At 46.5% G+C, this 10,000-nt stretch overlaps 1 protein-coding gene across 6 annotated transcripts in view; it reads right to left on the bottom strand.

The window, feature by feature from the left end:
- Window positions 1–7,688: 7,688 nt before the first annotated feature.
- add3a (adducin 3 (gamma) a) overlaps window positions 7,689–10,000 on the bottom strand; it is a 108,282-nt gene continuing 105,970 nt past the window's right edge. For 5 of the 6 annotated variants that reach the window (XM_080521025.1, XM_080521024.1, XM_080521027.1 and 2 more), the window contains one exon: window positions 7,689–10,000. This exon is cut by the window's right edge and continues 421 nt beyond it. The gene's annotated coding sequence lies outside the window, so the exon portion shown is untranslated. The other variant, XR_013937231.1, reaches the window with a different exon arrangement.

The raw sequence follows: 10,000 nt of genomic DNA, 5'->3' as shown, positions 1-10,000 counted from the left end.
CTATCTCTAAGGGTGACTGAGCTCCTCACCCTATCTCTAAGGGTGATTGAGCTCCTCACCCTATCTCTAAGGGTACGCCCAGCCACCCTACGGAGGAAGCTCATTTCAGCCGCTTGTATCCGGGATCTGGTTCTTTTGGTCATGACCCATAGTTCATGACCATAGGTGAGGGGAGGAACGAAGATCGACCGGTAAATCCAGAGCTTGGTCTTTTGGCTCAGCTCCTTCTTCACCACGACGGACCGATACAACGTCCGCATAACTGCAGATGCTGCACCGATCCGCCTGTCGATCTCACGCTCCATCTTTACCCCACTCGTGAACAACACCCTAAGATACTTGAACTCCTCCACCTGGGACAAGGGTACTCCACCGACCTGGAGGGGGCAAGACACCTTTTTCCGGTCGAGAACCATGGCCTCGGATTTAGAGGTGCTGATCTTCATCCCAGCTGCTTCACCCTCGGCTATGAACCACGTCAGTGCACGCTGAAGATCCAGGCTTGATGGAGCCAACAGAACCACATCATCCGCAAAAAGCAGAGATGAGATCCTGTGGTCCCCAAACTGGACCCCCTCTGGCCCCCGGCTGTGCCTAAAGATTCTGTCCATGTATATGATGAACAGAACCGGTGATAAAGGACAGCCCTGCCGGAGGCCAACGTGCACAGGGAACAGGTCCGACTTACTGCCGCAATGTGAACCAAACTCCTGCTCCAGGAATACAAGGACCGAACAGCCCTCAACAAGGGACCCCGGACTCCATACTCCCGGAGCACCCCCCACAGGATGTCTCGAGGGACACGGTCGAACGCCTTCTCCAGTCCACAAAACACATGTGGACTGGTTGGGCGAACTCCCACGAAGCCTCAAGCACCTGGTAGAGGGTATAGAGCTGGTCCAGTGTTCCACCATCAGGAGAACCTGGTGGAGGGTATAGAGCTGGTCCAGTGTTCCACCATCAGGAGAACCTGGTGGAGGGTATAGAGCTGGTCCAGTGTTCCACCATCAGGAGAACCTGGTGGAGGGTATAGAGCTGGTCCAGTGTTCCACCATCAGGAGCACCTGGTGGAGGGTATAGAGCTGGTCCAGTGTTCCGCCATCAGGAGAACCTGGTGGAGGGTATAGAGCTGGTCCAGTGTTCCACCATCAGGAGAACCTGGTGGAGGGTATAGAGCTGGTCCAGTGTTCCACGACCAGGACGAAAACCGCATTGTTCCTCTTGAATCCGAGGTTCGACTAACGGCCGGACCCTCCTCTCCAGTACCCTGGAATAGACTTTCCCGGGGAGGCTGAGGAGTGTGATCCCTCTGTAGTTGGAACACACCCTCCGATGCCCCTTCTTGAAGAGAGGGACCACCACCCCGGTCTGCCAGTCCAGAGGTACTGTCCCCGCCCGCCACGCGATGTTGCAGAGACGAGTCAGCCATGACAGTCCCTGCACATCCAGAGACTTAAGGAACTCTGGGCGAATCTCATCCACTCCCGGTGCCTTGCCACCGAGGAGCTTCACAACAACCTCGGTGACTTCAGCTTGGGAAATGGACGAGTCCACCTCTGAGAACCCAGCCTCTGCTTCCTCAATGGAAGACGTGGTGGTGGGGTTGAGGAGGTCCTCGAAGTATTCCTTCCACCGCCCAACGATATCCCCAGTTGAGGTCAACAGCTCCCCATTTCCACTGTAAACAGTGTTGGTGGAGAACTGCTTCCCCCGCCTAAGGCGCCGGACGGTTTGCCAGAATTTCCTCGAGGCTGACCGAAAGTCCTCCTCCATGGCCTCTCCGAACTCCTCCCAGACAGAGTTTTTGCCTCCACCACAGCCCGGGCTGCAGCTCGCTTGGCCTGCCGGTACCTGTCGATTGCCTCGGGAGTCCTATGAGCTAACAGTGCCCGGTAGGACTCCTTCTTCAGCTTGACGGCATCCCTTACTTCCGGTTGCCACCACCGGGTTCGGGGATTGCCGCCACGACAGGCACCAGAGACCCTGCGGCCACAGCTCCGAGCAGCAGCTTCGACAATGGAAGTGGAGAACATGGTCCACTCGGACTCAATGTCTCCAACCTCCCTCGGGATCTGTGAGAAGCTCTCCCGGAGGTGGGAGTTGAAGGCTGCACGGACGGAGGGCTCGGCCAGGTGTTCCCAACAGACCCTCATAACACGTTTGGGCCTGCCGAGTCTATCCGGCCTCCTCCCAGTCCAGCGCATCCAACTCACCACCAGGTGGTGATCAGTTGACAGCTCTGCCCCTCTCTTTACCCGAGTGTCCAAGACACGCGGCCAGAGATCAGATGACACGACCACAAAGTCTATCATTGACCTCCGGCCTAGGGTGTCCTGGTGCCACGTGCACTTATGGACACCCCTGTGCTCCAACATGGTGTTCGTTATGGACAAGCTGTGACTGGCACAGAAGTCCAATAACAGAACACCACTCGGGTTCAGATCGGGGAGGCCGTTCCTCCCAATCACCCCCTTCCAGGTCTCACTGTCATTGCCCACGTGGGCGTTGAAGTCCCCCAGGAGAACAATGGAGTCCCCAGTTGGGGCACTATCCAGCACCCCTCCCAGGGACTCCAAGAAGGTTGGGTACTCTGAGCTGCTGTTCGGTGCATAGGCCGAAACAACAGTCAGAGACCTGTCCCCTACTTGAAGGCGTAGGGACGCAACCCTCTCGTTCACCAGGGTGAACTCCAACACATGGAGGCTGAGCTCCGGGGCAATAAGCAAGCTCACTCCAGCCCGCCGCCTTACACCGCGGGCAACTCCAGAGAAGTGGAGTATCCAGCCCCTGTGGAGGAGCTGGGTTCCAGAGTCCAAGCTGTGAGTGGAGGTGAGCCCGACTATATCTATACGGTATCTCTCAACCTCCCTCACAAGCTCGGGCTCCTTCCCCCCCAGCGAGGTCACATTCCATGTCCCAAAAGCCAGAGTCCGTGTCCGGGGATCGGGTCGTCGAGGCCCCTGCCGTCGACTGCCACCCAATCCACACTGCACCCGACCCCTACGGCAGCCTCTGTAGGTGGTGGGCCCACAGGAGGATGAGGAGGAGGGGCCCGCGTCGTCCCTTCAGGAAGATAAAATCATATCTGGATTTTTTATTAACACGTTACAATAAATTCATAATTCCAACTAATCATGAATTAGAGATTAAAGTGTTACCATGTGAATCAGTAGTTTTAGTTTCTGTTATTTATCCTCCTTTAAACTCGTGTAAAGTTTTAGAGATGTAATTTTACTTCCATTTAAATGCTGGACTTGTGCAGACACTAGGAGTACCGATCCATTATCAATTACTCATTGATTTTTTTACTTCAATTTGAGAGTGAAACTATATTAACGTTTATAAAAAAAAATGTATGTACAATTTAATGGAGCATGGTTATGATAGAGTAAATAAAGAAACCTTGATAGGGAACAGTTTAAATCAGAGTTTGCACAATGCAAGGAGAAATTTGTGTCTGGTTGAAACCTGTTTCTTGGCCATTTATGTATTTATTTATGTATTTTAAATTATTCAGTGGCCAAATATTCTCTGCCGATTCCAAAGAGACACGTTTTGCTGTCGACTCTTGCTTGATGCTCTTTGGTGGATGAGACATCAGCCATTTTGACAATTGAATAGTTTGTTCATGTGACCGACAGGAGCCTCGGGACAGATTCACCCACAGCAGCTCGTGGTTCCCAGTCTGGTGTGACATTCAGCACCAACAAGCTCATCCCACTGGTGTTCAGTCACGACTGCAGCTCAATCAATCTGCTGCTCATCCCTCAAATGCAATTTCTTCACAACTGTGAAAACCTCACCAAACACACACACATACACACACAAAGAATATACATTTTAATTTGGATTAAAACAAATAAGAAACAATTGTCACAAAGTTAAAGTTTGCGAGATAATGTATAAAATATGTGACAAAAGAATGTGGTGAGCCTGAAGACAAATTGCTTCTCATCACAATACTTGCAGCAGTTAAAGGCATTTCACACATTTGAAAACAGATGTGATCACAAACACTGCAGGGGTTTTCACACTTGGTGAATTTTCCCAATCAGGAGGTTGCAGGTTCAATTCCCATCTCTGCCTCCTTACATACCAAAATGTCCTTGGGCAGGACACTGAACCCCAAACTGTTGGAATTGGAGTGACAGCGCCTTGCATGGCTGCAGCCATGTGTGTGAATGTGATGAGTGATGTAAAGTGCTTTGGGGCCGCTCACACAACTAGAAAGTGCTATATAAGTGAAATCTATTCACCGTTTTCACGATCCTCAGCGTTGGTATCGACTTCCACATGTTTGTTTGTACACCACATTTATTATGCTCAAACATTTAGTCCAGCACCTCCCTAATCTAATCTCCTTCTGGTGTAACTGTGCAAAGCATTATGGGATTGATTGACCCAGAGACTCAATGATCCAATAAGCAGATGATTGGATCCCTCAACTACAAACACAGATAGTATTCATTATATTTGAGACAGTGGAAGAAACATGTGGACGTGAATTAAAAACTTGTTTTGCTTTGTGATAAATATAATTTTATGACACACCTTGACCTTGAGAAGTTCACAAAACCTCCCAGGTGTGATTCCAGAGTGAACATTTCTGAAGCCATTGAGACTCACATCATCATCAATAGCTCATTCAGTTTTATTGTTTAACAGGAACGCTACCAAATAAAGTGCTCGATGACAATATTACACTCACTGACAGGATTACAGTGATTTCAATGCTTATATATACACCATATATGGAAGCTACACATGAAATACAAATATTTTCATTAAATGACCAGATGGTGAGAGAAATAACAAAGAGACAAAAAACAGTCACTCAGATCCCTTCATCTCATTCTAACATTCCCTTTCAATTCAAATGTCGTGCTAAAGTGCTTTACAATTAACCTGCTTATAAAAACCGCACTGTGCATTGATTTTCTGATTTCTGCTCCCAAAACTAAAGGTATCCATTAAATCTACTTTATTAACTGTTATCTAGTTCTGGTGGGAGGAACAAAGAGGCTGAAATCAACTCATCACACATTGAAAAGAAAATCACATTTGGGCTAAATTTCTAATTGTTATCAAAAAGAGACATCATAAGAAGTATTGGACCGTCCGTTTAGAGCAGGGGTCTCAAACTCCTGGCCCAGTATTTTGCAGCAGCCACCTTGTTTTGAAAGTATAATTTTAATAGGCTCTGTAGGGGAGTGGCGTGTGAAGCCAACCTGAGCACAAGAGGAAAAGCTTCTGCTACTTGCTGAAGCTGCTGTTCAATGATGTGACATCAGTTGTTGTCAAACACATGAAACAAAGCAGTTCCAGTGGCTGCAGAAGGGAGGTTCCACACACGCACACATTGTGTAGCAGGATGTCTCAACGCACGTGAACAATTCAGCTTCATGCCTGCTGTACAAAGCAGAAGCTTTCATCTGGACACAATGGGAACACCTTGACAAAACCCTCCTCACTCCTGGTTGCCCACCCACAACTACTAAACTAAGCTAAACTAAATGAACCAACTAACTACGTGAACTAAGCAACAAAAACACAATGTAATCATGACCAACACTACAAACCTAATATACCCCCAATCACGACATCTAAAACACGACGAACAGAAACGTCCATGATGCACTGTAGATATCACGGAGCGTGTCTGTTGTGTTTTTGTTGCTTCGGTCATGTAGTTAGCTAGCTCATCTAGTTTAGCTCAGTCTACTAGTTGTGGGTGGGCAACCGGAGTGAAGAGGGTTTTGTGTGTCGTGTCCTCCTGCCATGGCGGCCTCGTCGTTGTTGAGTGTCTGAAGCCTTCGCAGCTCACGTTTGGCAGAAAGGAAGTTCTCAATATCTTGAGAGAATTAACTCCATTATGGCTAATTTCTTTGCAACATTTTGAGAATTTGAACTGTTTCCTCTCTCAAGCCAGATGTGGCTCAGACATGTGAGAAGAAGTGCCACCAAGTCTGGCAGCAAAGACTTGGCAAGAGGAACTGTCATGATCTTCACTCAATGTTCCATTGATGTTCAGAAGAAACCATTAAAACTGTTTGATTGTGGAATCCCAGATGAGGCCCAGCCTCACCCAGGCTCTACCTCCAGCAGCCCCCAGCTGAATTGAGTGTGAGACCCCTGATTTGAAGCATCCACACCACTTCTATCTGCATTAGCTGTTCATCATAAAGATGAACTTTCATAAAACGTCTCACAGCAAAACGGATTCAGCGTAAACAGGAATAAAAGTGCATCTTACGGGGGAGTTAGCACACTATTGAGATCTTACATTTGCATATTGTGGTTTGCATCTTCCAATAAAAAGCAGTGAAGGCACATTGGCGGCACACCCAGTGCCACGGTGTTGGTCTGGTCTCCACCAAGGCGAGACAGAGATCCATGTGCTGCAGAGACTCAGTGGCTTTGAAAACGTTTTAGCGACAAGATAAGAATCTGAAATGAGCAAATCCAAGCAAAAGGCAAACACACACCAGTAACAGCTGGTAACACAACGCTTTTGTAAAGCCAAAGTTTCCGTTCATTAGTGTTTGAGAGGTGATGCTGTGTGTGTGAGACGTTACTTCAGCTAGCTAAAGGAATCCTCTCAGTGCTTCATGAATGAATGGAAGCAGGTCTGCAGGAGTGGCTCACGTTCCAATGATTCACCAACCGAAGCGACTTCAGAAAACCGGCGGTTCAACCTGATTGAAGCCGGCCGTGCCAGTTGAGGAGAACAACTGAAGCTCCGCTCTAAATGTCATGAAAACAAACTAATCAGAGATTTAACAAGGTGAGCAGGAACTCTTAAACAACTCTGACACAATTGTCGCTGCTCTTTTCCAGGGGCCCCTGTGGGTCATGTGATCTGGGTGTTTGACTTGACTTTCACACCAAGGTTCCTTCATGGGGAAAACACTAAACAAATACAACTAAAAACCCTCAACAATTACAATTTAAATCTTCACGACTACTTCAATTTGTTCAATTTATGGTTAACTTGTGGTTGTATTCTGCCTACTACTCAGTAATACAGTTGAAAAACACAAATACAGTAAATCATCTCCAAATTATTGAACATTTTGTTTCAGTTTCCTACTGGAAAAATAGAAATATTTATCACAATGAATTTAAATAAATGCTTGAAACCTTTTAATAGGTTTTTATTTGTAAATAACTAAATCTTAGTGCTATTCAAATTATAACAGATGTGCAGGGTAACACAAAACATTAAATGCTGTATAAAAAAGATTTGTCTTCTTGACATCATTTCATATATTTCCAACGTGATCCATTTCTCTATATAGGCCATAGGATTGTGGTGTGATGCATATTCTAGTACAGTACATAATTAATCATCACTGTGTTCACTTACTCGTTTCCATGATTTATAATCTTTACATTTCTTGTTCTGTTCTAAACATCTCACATTCACACTTTTACTTTGGTTCTCATGTAAACGACACATCAGGAGTAAAGATGGCAAAGGCACCGGTCTGGGTTTGTTCCTGCTCATTCAACATCTAAAAGCTCTTTATCAGCGTTGCTCCTTCGATAAGAAAATATGAATATTATTTCTGTACTCACTTTTTAACTTCTCAGTTGATGATGATGCAAAACAAGAGTGTATGGGTAATGCTGAACTTAACCAGAATGAAATGGGTTGCGATGTACAAACAATGAAAAATGAGCTTCCATTTCTTAAAATACAGTTTTATTTGTGATTTACACGGATTAGCAATACATCTAAAAGCAACTCCATTAGATAACCATTTATATAGGATTTTCACAGGTCACAAAAGTAGCTTGGCTCATTCTGGCATGCCAAAGCAAAACTTGTTTTCATTTAAAAACAGAGACAAAAAAAGAGAGATGTGAATGAAGAGGCATTAATACGCAAAGCAAGGTGCAAACAGTCTGGAAACAAGAGGAGAACATGAAAAGGATGCGATGCACAATTCAGTTCATCTGGGAGCAAATTCCTGTTCAGAACCAGGTGAATAAAGATGAGAAAAAGGTCAAGTGCTCATTGCAAACTATGAGAAAAAAGAAGGAAGCCTACTGTGATACAAATGGAGGATGAGGAAACCAAACCGTCTGAGTGATTAAAACATGGAGCGTTAGTATCTGGCTGTCTCTTCCCCTGCTTCGTAATGCACGTCCATTTCCAAACACACACCTCCCTTCTCCATCGCCCAGTCATGTGACCTCAGCTCGTGGCCCGGAGCCAGAGTCGGGGGGGGGGGGGGTTGCTAAAGATGCCCCCGAACCCCCCCCCCCGACCCCTGCCCACTAAATCCAATATTTCACATTGCTAGCTGGGATATTGGTACATCTGGTAAAAGTGTGCTGGGGGTGGGGTGTCACACTTTGGCTTTTCAGAGTTGAAGTGCAGGTCACCTGACGTTTACAACACGAAGCCAGATATGGACCGGGGCCAGCAGGGGGATCAGATCAACCTCGTCCTCCTCGTTACGCTCCAGTTAAGGGAGGAAAACACGCTGCAAGTCAAGCTAGCGTAGCGGCTGAGAATGGAGCGACTGGAGAGGGAAACAAAGAAAGTGACATAATAAAGTTTGAGGAGCCTGAGGGGGTGGGGGGGGGGGGGGGGGGGCAGTCACTGGCTTCATTCTCTCAACGCTTTGTGGCGCCTGGAACAGCAACCCTGGTCTTCTTCAAAATAATGGAGGGACAATTTAAATATGGCCTGAACACACACACACACACACACACACACACACACACACACACACACACACACACACACACACACACACACACACACACACACACACACACACACACACACACACACACACACACACACACACACACACACACACACACACACACCCCCCCCCCCCCCTCTGGTGGGAGTTTAAAGAGTCGCGTCTGCAGGAGAAGCAGAAGCGGCGACTCCGATGAAAGACATTCTCCGTCCTTCACTCGTCTCACCTTCCTCCGACACCCAGCCTCGCTTCAGACACTTCTGCAACTTCTCTTTACCCTCCAAAATAAAAGTCATCTCCTTCACTGGTGAACCATCTGAACGTGTTATACAACCACGAGAAAAGTGCCGCACAGTAGAATAAAAAATATAGCGTTATAAATCTATAGCCAACGTATCCAGTTTTCATATATCTGTGTTATATAGTAACTTTTGTGTACACTGAAGATTACAATATACTTTGAGCAATCAGGCATCACTTCAAAACTCAGAGTTCAGCCTCCGCAAAGAGAAAACATGCGTAACATGGCTATTCTCTGGAAAAAGCATAGAAATTAGTAGAAAACAGTCGACCGACACCAAATTCCTGCTCAATTAAAAAAAAGATCGAATTTCATGAGATGACAAACTACAATCACTGAGATGAGATAGTTTTCTCCATTCTTCAATCAAATTTGGCAAAAAAAGTAAAGAAAACAAAAACACAAGCTGAGATGAAGATATGAATATGCTACATGACACTCTTTTGAGTTTCCAGCTTTCACTCTCTCTATTCGCGCCTCAGACCTCAGCAGCAATCAGCTGAAGGTTTGTGTGAGAAGTCGGCGCCTGAAATACACCAGAAAGTCAGAGGAACCTTCTCTCACTGCAATCAAATCCACTACAACCCCGCAGCAGTTTGTTTTTTTCTTTTTCTCCAGTGTGACTTAACCTTTTGTGTGGCCTCTCAGAGTGGGGTGACAGAGGTATAAAAACAAACGTCAACAGAAAGAGAGGAGGAAGGAGGGGGGCGGACTAGAACACGAAGAGGTTGCATTTCAAACTTGTGCAGTTTCACGACACTCGCTGGAATCCAATCGTTTCATTAAACTGGATGGCAAGCAAGAGAAACACAAGAATGGTTTCAAGTTCAGCTTTCAGGGGAAGAAACAGAAAGCGCAGGAGGAGCCGGTTGTTCAGGATTCAGATGGCCTCAAATGACACGGTGACGAGACGAGTCGTCACACCCACACTGAACCTGCTGCACCAAACCGCCCAGTAATACCACAAGCATTCCTTCTT

The sequence above is a fragment of the Blennius ocellaris genome, assembly GCF_963422515.1.
Source record: "Blennius ocellaris genome assembly, chromosome: 3".
NCBI classification, from domain to species: Eukaryota; Metazoa; Chordata; class Actinopteri; order Blenniiformes; family Blenniidae; genus Blennius; species Blennius ocellaris.
This window is presented reverse-complemented; position numbering and strand designations above follow the sequence as displayed.